General features: G+C 43.2%; 1 non-coding gene across 1 annotated transcript; it reads right to left on the bottom strand.

Annotated features, from left to right (window-relative positions):
- Positions 1-272: 272 nt before the first annotated feature.
- Positions 273-354, bottom strand: TRNAS-AGA. The gene has a single exon. It is a non-coding gene; the product is annotated as a tRNA-Ser (tRNA).
- Positions 355-8,644: the final 8,290 nt, after the last annotated feature.

The following is an 8,644-nucleotide window of genomic DNA, read 5'->3' as shown; positions in this document are numbered from 1 at the left end:
GGGGCCAGGGGTCGGAGCTGTCCCTTGCTGCATGAGCTTGCGACGGTTTGCTTTTCGTTCCAGATTGGCGTGTTTTGGCCCATCTCCCCCTCCTGGGCCCAGGTTGTAACCACAATCACACGACACCGTAGCTCCCTCGTGCGCACCTTTTACGGCCCAATTGGGGTCCCCGCTGTATTCCAACCGTTCATAAATCCATTAAATAATCTGCGGAAAAAGCTGGGGAGAACTCACCAAAACGAAAGCAAGTACCAGCAAAAAGCTGGCTTTCCCGTAGTCGGCAGGATTCGAACCTGCGCGGGGAGACCCCAATGGATTTCTAGTCCATCGCCTTAACCACTCGGCCACGACTACTGCTGATGTTAATTTTGGCAGTAAGATCTATGTAGACTCTGCACACAAGTGTCTACGCTGTAACAGGTATGTTTTGATGGGGAGAAAAATATTACAAAGCTGTTTGGTCAGATAAGATCATATTTGAATGTTACGGCTCTAATAATTTTAGCTTTTTGAGATGCTCTTGGAGTATATCCCGTGCGAGCCAACCCTTTTCTATCAGGAAGAACAGTTCTAGTCAGTTTTCTAGTTAGAGTTAGAAAACAGGAGGGAGGGAGGAAAGTCTGGTACTACCGTCCACTTGCTTTCTCAGCAACGGAGCCATTTCCAGGACGGAATCTGGAACCTAGGGGCGTCTGGACAGCTCTGGGCTTCTTTGCTTGGCTCTCAATTCCATCCCTACACCTCTCTCTTGGACCAACAGCTCCCAGGACTCTCTTTTCTTGGATAAGGCATTAAAATGCTATTATTACCCACTAATTTAAATTCACTACGCAGGATCAGACTGCCCCATCGTGCTCTAAAGCTCTACTTTGAAACGTGTAAAGGGTGTTACGAATGCAAGCTGTTATTTAATGATATTCCTGTAAGTACTACAAACAGTGTAACCTGAACTTTGAGTATTTTTAGAGTGGGGTAGCAAAGAGGTGGGCACCTCTTTTTGCAGAAACCCTGAAAGTAGTCTGATCCAAGTGATTTAGTAGCTTCATTTATTTGGTTTGATGTATGTTCAAAATGTCTTTAAAGTCCCTGAGGAGCAAAGTGCAGGCAGTACTGTGCCTGAGCCAAAGGTCCTTGCTCACTAGAGCCCACCTTTACATTTTTATGCATTTTGGAAGCCAGTTGTTAAATGCAACCATTAATTAAAAGTAAATTATATAAACTTATAATTAAACTAATGACATTAAAAACAAAAGTAATACTCAAAATTCACCATAGTCTAGTTATTTCCGCACATTTTATTATAATTTATACTGTTCAGGTTAGTTATATCTATTGTGTCTGAAATACTGTAGAATGGGTTGTTACTGTGAATCTCTCCTTAACTTCTCATTCAAGGATGTCACTTGGGTAGTTTGAAATCAGCCTTCCTGGGTGTATTTACATCAGGGACATTGCAAATGCTACAAAACATGGTTTTTTCTCCATATGAGCTGGTTGTCAGTCATCTACCAGCAACCTCTAATGTTACTATCAGACCAACTTTGACTATTTTCAGGAAGGCAATACTCCTCTTATTTGTAGGGCTACTGTGTTGTAGCCTGCAGCTGTGTTTTATCCATAAGAATCTTGAATAGTGTCTGATTTCCTACTCAACTTTTTAAAGTTATTATTTTCTTCCCTCCAAGTTGCCTTGCTGGGTGATTGTACTTGGAACTGGTCTCCAGCAGAAAGACAGGACTAAGCCATTTGATTCTGAAGTTGCCCTTGCAACATGGGTTTCAGGGGGTGTAATACATAGTTACCATGCAGTTTAACAAACTTAATTTGATTTTTCTCTAGAAATGGTGAAATCTGAGGTGTTACGCCTAGTAGTTCAGAAAATCTATTAGCGTGTAGAGGATTTGCATGAAGGACTGTGAAAAGCTAAAAGTGGAAATGCTTGTAGTTGTGTTTTGTTTGTGTGAAAATAAAAAAACATTGGAGCTTGTTTCCTTCTTCCATTCCCATCATCTTCATTTTAGTAAAATACTATGTACAGATAGATCATCCAGGGGTTGGTGCTTTGAGAATTTTGCTTACAGCTCATTTGACTCTTCATTGGGCCTCTTGAGTGGTGTTGTTTTTCTGGTTTGCCTTCGAGAGAGAAAACAAGTTCAATGTCTACAAGGAGAAGTGTCGCATATCACATAGGTGTGTGGCTATGTGATAAGCTGTAAAATGATAGATAGTGGAATATTAAAAATCTCTAGATGTCAGGAGTGCTTTAGTGGATACCAGGTGTGCTTTAGTGGACTGTAAACAATGGTGGTGGTTATACTTGATGACTGTATCTGTACTTTAGAAAATTCTGCATTCCTTCAAATCACATTAGAAGATAAAAAAAATACTAGTATATATTCTTTTGGTAATTTCTTTTTATTTTCCAAAGTGAGGGAGCTTATTTATTATCTCTGTAGTTTCTAATATGTGTAGACAGTGAAGTAAATTCCTTGTCCTGCTAAGTCTTGCACAGTTTAGGAAAGCATGCGTGGTGTCAGATGTTTCATAAAGGAGCATAGTCAAGTGTTTTCAGATGAGACAATTATTAAACATGCTAAAGGGAGCATGCTGTGTATTATTATGTTGCTTAGTAGTCTAAGAAAGTATTTTAGGGGGGCGCCTGGGTGGCTCAGTGGGTTAAAGCCTCTGCCTTCGGCTCAGGTCATGATCCTGGGGTCCTGGGATCGAGCCCCGCGTCGGGCTCTCTGCTCCATGGGGAGCCTGCTTCCTCCTCTCTCTCTGCCTGCCTCTCTGCCTAGTTGTGATTTCTCTCTGTCAAATAAAATATTAAAAAAAAAGTATTTTAGGAAAAAGGTGTCCAGAATAAGAAAACAAAGCCCCGCCAGCCTTTCCAAGTCACTGCAGAGAACTCCTAGCCCGCCTTCTTGCTAGCACCATTCTAAATGAGTTAGGGGTGGTGATACAGCTGGTTCTGTTGTCCCATGCAGCTCCAGGCCAACCCCTTCAGTTATAAGGTGTTTTATAATCCTCCTGGCTATTCACATAATGAATTGCAAGGCCTCTTTAAATTCCCATGTACTTGGGTTTAATTTTCCCAGCCCTGCTTTACTCCCACACATCCCAGACCTTCTAAAATGAACACCCACTGCTGGGCAGTGACGATAGTGTGAGGGGAGGCATCTTCCCAGAACAATTGCCAGCTCCCCAGCAGCTGACGCTGTGGAAGAAACAGAATAGCACTGAGGCAGCTCCGGTCCTTTTATGTGGCCCCTCAGTTAGGCCTCGATGTCGTGTAGGTAAATTCAGTCCAGAGCATGCGGAATCTTTATTGGAATTTGTGCACTCATCTCTTACAGCTGTGGAGAGTTTAGACTAATCACAACCCTCACTGGGATACTATCATCTTCGTAATTTGAAAAAGGATCAGGAGCCTGCAGGCTTGGAACGTCTTGAGAAAACTCTGGCCCCGAAATACATCATCACACGTGGGGGACACCACTTGCAGCATCATCGCAGAGAGCTTGAGAATGCTGAAATCAAGTATTTCTCTGGCGTGATTTCAAATGGCCTGAGAAATCTGAGAACTGCTTTTTTTTTTTTTTAAATCTCCTTTTTACTGCAAAACAGATTCTTTCCTCTTCCATCAACCCCATTGCTGTCAATGTGTCCGATGTCAGGTGCCAGAAATGAGCATAGCCTTTTAATGATAAGAATGCCAAGGTTAACATGGCCGCCAGGGGCTCTCTCAAGAATCTGTTAGGGCGTGTTTTGATCCACAGACACGTTCTGAAGGCGTGCACCTTCTTAGTGTTTCCAGTCTCAGTACATTTCTCTTCAGCAGCCTGGATAAAACCTGTCACTTTTTGCCAGGCCTTCTCATACTTGGGGCCCCCTCGGACACTATTTTTCATTGACCCCATGTGTCCATATGGCAGAGCTAGGTTCAAAGTTGGGATTTGGGAAGCAGCCTCTGACAGCACAGAAGCCTAGTGAACTATGGTCATTTGTTCAAGAGGCTGGTATTCACAGATGTGCTCTAAGAGCGTAATACAAGTTTTGGCCCCACCCAACTGGGTATTTTATTACCATCTATATAGGAACCAATCAAAAAATCAGCCTGAGAAGGCAAGTGCTAATTTACGTGGCTCAAACCTGTCATCCCTCTGAGGAGTCAGTAGGCTAGCCTTTCTTTTGAGACTTGAGCATTAAAATATGCCTTTCAGTTCTACTGTTCCTTCTTCCATCCTTGTTTCATATTAGTTTTTGCTTTATGATTTTCAACCTTCAGAAAATTAATCCTGATTCAAGAGAAAGAAAAAAGGATCGGAGAACTCTGTGGGATGGGGAGTAGGAATTATGGCTAGGTGTTAGAATGAAAGCAAAGGGAAAACCAAACTGACAGAGGCGATCAGAAGTGTCTCTCAGCCTGGGCTTAGGTTTCCTACCCATCAGTCTTCTGTCCCCCAATTGGCCATATTGCCTTTTAGGGAGGAGCCAGGGTTTTAAGCAGACCAGTCCGCTCTCTTTTCTCAATCACATTTCCACATGTCAACCAATCTATGGCTTTAAAAAAAGATGCCTGTAGGTTTCTGAAAATCTAAAAGCTCTCCACGTCCACAGAAAACTCATGGATATCTCTAAGGATAAAGCCAAAAGAGCTATCTCCCTTACAGTGAACTGCCCAAGGAATATTTGGAGGCTGGAAAGGACTTTAGTGATTTTTGTATAAAACTCTTCCATTTTTTAAAAGGAGCAATCAAGGCAAGAATTGAAACAATTTAGAAATTCTTTGATTATTAAGAGATTTTTTCACTGCAACCATTACTTTGTCTTATTTCATCATCATCCTCGTTATTCTAGATAAGACCCTTTCTAGTGGCCATAGCATTGGTGATAAAAGTTTAATATGAAATTCCCACATTTTGGAACACTTTCATGCCTGCATTGACATATCAATAAAAACAACTCGTATCCCTTCATGTTCTTGATCTCTGACCATCTGTGGCACTCTAATGTACTCACCCCTTTATAGTTTAGTGTTTATGTTAGATCTCATATTACATCTGAGGACACAGGCTCTTTGAAGGACAGGGAATGTAACTGATGTATATCTGTTTCTCCTGTAGTGCCTAGGAAGGGATGGAGTAGTGTGGCTTTTGAGAACATCTAAGCCAAAATCCTGTTATAACAGTACTTTTGAGGGTCAGGGAAGCCCCACTGTATTCTAACGGTAAGGCTGATTCTCTGACCTGTGACTTAGAAGCATGTAGAAATGGTGAGTTCTTTCTTTCCCTGATTCTCCCTTCTTACTAATATGGGCACAAAACGGTCTTTTCAAGCCATAGAAGCTCTTGGCTGAAGGAGATTTTGTCTTGTTGAGTGTGCTGGGAGGTCTTACCCTGAGACTGTGGGGGCTACAGTGGAGGGCTGGAGCAGATCTAGAACTCTGGGAGGGCAAGGCCTGGCTTCACCTCTGCACCCCTAGTGCGGGCATGTGAATGAGAGGACAGATTCCTTCTATAGTAGGAGGAGCATATTTTCTGGCTTCTCTCCCTCCCCGCCCTAAACCAACTCAGAGTACATGTGACCAGGTTCTGTAAGATATTTATCATTTATCGGCTGAACCGTACCAGTCATTCTCTCAGTTTCTGTTTGCCTGCTTGGCTGTAGGTACTGAAATATTTCACCTGCAAGATGAGCCCCAGCAGCCTCTGAGCCCTCCCAGAACTTGCTCACTCTTGTCCATCAGGGTTCGATCTAGAATTTGCTCTGGATGGCCACAGCGCTCTTTGCCCCGTGAAGCTCCATGTGATGGACTTCCTGTCCACCTTCAGACTGAACTCTTTTTTTTTTTTTTAAGATTTTATTTATTTATTTGACAGACAGAGATCACAAGCAGGCAGAGAAGCAGGCAGAGAGAGGAGGAAGCAGGCTCCCCACCGAGCAGAGAGCCTGATGCAGGGCTCGATCCCAGGAACCTAGGATCATGACCTGAGCCGAAGGCAGAGGCTTTAACCCACTGAGCCACTCAGGCACCCCTTTTTAGACTGAACTCTGTTTCTAGTCTCAAGCTGAAACTTCGCCCAAACCCCGAAACCTTGTCCAGGGCTTCAGTAGTTTGCTAGGCCTGCCAACAACAAATTGCCACAAACTTGGTGGCTTAAAACAACAGAAATTATTCTCTCAGTTCCGGAGGCCAGAGGCTGAAACCAAGTTGTGGGCAGGATCATACTCCCTCTGAAGTTTCCAAGGAACAATCTGTTCCTTGCCTCTTCCCACTTCTCGTGGCACTTCTTGGCTTGTGGCCTTATCACTCCAATCTCTGCCTCTGTCTTCACGTGGCCTTCTCCTCTGTGTGTCAATTTTTGTTTTTTAGAGAGGCGAGCATGGGAGGGACAAAGAGAGAGAGAGAGAGAATGACTCTTTTTTTTTTTTTTTAAAGATTTTATTTATTTATTTGACAGAGAGAGAGATCACAAGTAGGCAGAGAAGCAGGCAGAGAGAGAGGAGGAAGCAGGCTCCCTGCAGAGCAGAGAGCCCGATGCGGGGCTCGATCCCAGGACCCGGAGATCATGACCTGAGCCGAAGGCAGGGGCTCAATCCACTGAGCCACCCAGGCGCCCCGAGAGAGAGAATGACTCTTAAGCAGGCTCCACCACTGGTGAGGAACCCGATGTGGGGCTTGATGTCACGAACCTGAGATTATGCCCTGAGCCGAAATCAAGAGTCAGATGCTCAACTGACTGAGCGACAGAGGTGCCCCCTTGTGTGTCAGTTTTAAAGAAGACTTTAAAATTGCCTTTAGGGTCCCCCCAGATAATCCAGGATGAGCTCTTCTTTTCAAGATCCTTAACTTACATCTGCAAAGACTCTTTTCCGAATAAGGTAACATTCATAGATTCCAGGAATTTGACATGGATATCTTTTTTAGGGCTATTTCTTAGCTTACCACAAGGACCCTGACAAATTCTTAGCCCATGCTGGCTCCTTGCCTCTTTTGGTTATGGCTAAGGTTATGCTTCAACATGAATTAGTCTGTCTGGAATCAAATTCTGTCACCCACTTGACTATGAATATCTCCACAGCTCACACATTCTTACTGCCTTTCCAGGCCTCCACTTCCAACCCCTTGGGTATAAGTGTCAGGCTGGATCAACTCCAAGCCTGCTTTTGAATACTGTGAGTTTTGCCTGGTGGACTCCTTTCATATAAATAAGCCCCAGGTCAGGTCGGTTCTCTTAGCCTGAGCTACACTGCAGTGGTTTCTTTCCTCTTGTGAACCAGGCATTGAGGGGTCAGCGTGCCTAAGGGCAATGATCATATTGGGTATAGTAGTCTCACATCTATAATATAACATATTGCATACCTACCATATCCTGAGCTCTTTATATAACCTATTTTATTTAATTGTCACAGCTGAAGAGCTAGGGACAGAGAGGTAAAGTTGCCCAAAGTCATACAGCCTGGGTTTTGAAATTGGGTCTCACTGTAGAATCATGTTCATTTTGTCATATCATACTATAGTTTATCATATCATACTATATGTTTTTGTTATTTATCTTAAGGTTATCTTTTCTCCTCCCCATTAAAAAAGCCAACAACTGAGGCAAGGGTAGGAGTTCGCTTTAACTTGATCTTCTGATTACTTATAAGGACTTGGCTGACAAATCTACTCAACCAAACAACTTAATTTTTAAATCTTATCTGTGGGGGATCTGTTCAATTCAGGATCTTTGAGTGTATCTAAGTTCATATGATGCTTGCCAGTGTGCATTACTGTACAGTCATTACAGTTCTCTACTCTGTGTATGTAAAATCTGTCTGTACTGTCTTAACATTCTCTAGCAACCATCCCGTGTTCACAGAGAAGATGAGATGTGAGTGTGAAGCAAAATGCTAACAAGTTCAATGAGCTAGGAAAGTTGAAAAGTCTATTCCAAGGAAGAAGTTGTGCAGTGCATTTACACAGTGGCCTCTGACAGAAATCCAGACCAAGATCTATGCCCTGAGTACAATTAGATTAAAATTATTTGAGCCAGTAGCAATTTGTCACTTGGCTTTGCTAGCTTAGGTTTTGGATCTAGCTCTGTTACTGGGTTATGTCTTAGATGAGACATCGAAACTTCCTGTTTTTCAGTCTCCTTATCCATTAAGTTGTGGCCAGTAAGTACCTGATATGGTTCTATCCCTTAGCCTCTCTGGTATAATAGACTAAGGGCAATCCTAAAAAATTTAAAGAGATATAGTGAAAAGAAGGGGCACGTGCACCTTGATGTTAATAGCAGCATTCTCCATAGTAGCCAAACTGTGGAAGGGGCTGAGATGTCCTTTAACAGGCGAATGGATAAAGAAGTTGTGGGGCGCCTGGGTGGCTCAGTGGATTAAGCCGCTGCCTTCGGCTCAGGTCATGATCTCAGGGTCCTGGGATCGAGCCCCGCATCGGGCTCTCTGCTCTGCAGGGAGCCTGCTTCCTCCTCTCTCTCTGCCTGCCTCTCTGCCTACTTGTGACCTCTCTCTGTCAAATAAATAAATAAAATCTTTAAAAAAAAAAAAAAAAAGAAGTTGTGGTTCACATATACAATGGAATATTACTCAGCCATCAGAAAGGATGAATACCTACCATTTGCATTGACATGGATGGAAC

The sequence above is a fragment of the Meles meles genome, chromosome 1 (assembly GCF_922984935.1).
Source record: "Meles meles chromosome 1, mMelMel3.1 paternal haplotype, whole genome shotgun sequence".
NCBI classification, from domain to species: domain Eukaryota; kingdom Metazoa; phylum Chordata; class Mammalia; order Carnivora; family Mustelidae; genus Meles; species Meles meles.
This window is presented reverse-complemented; position numbering and strand designations above follow the sequence as displayed.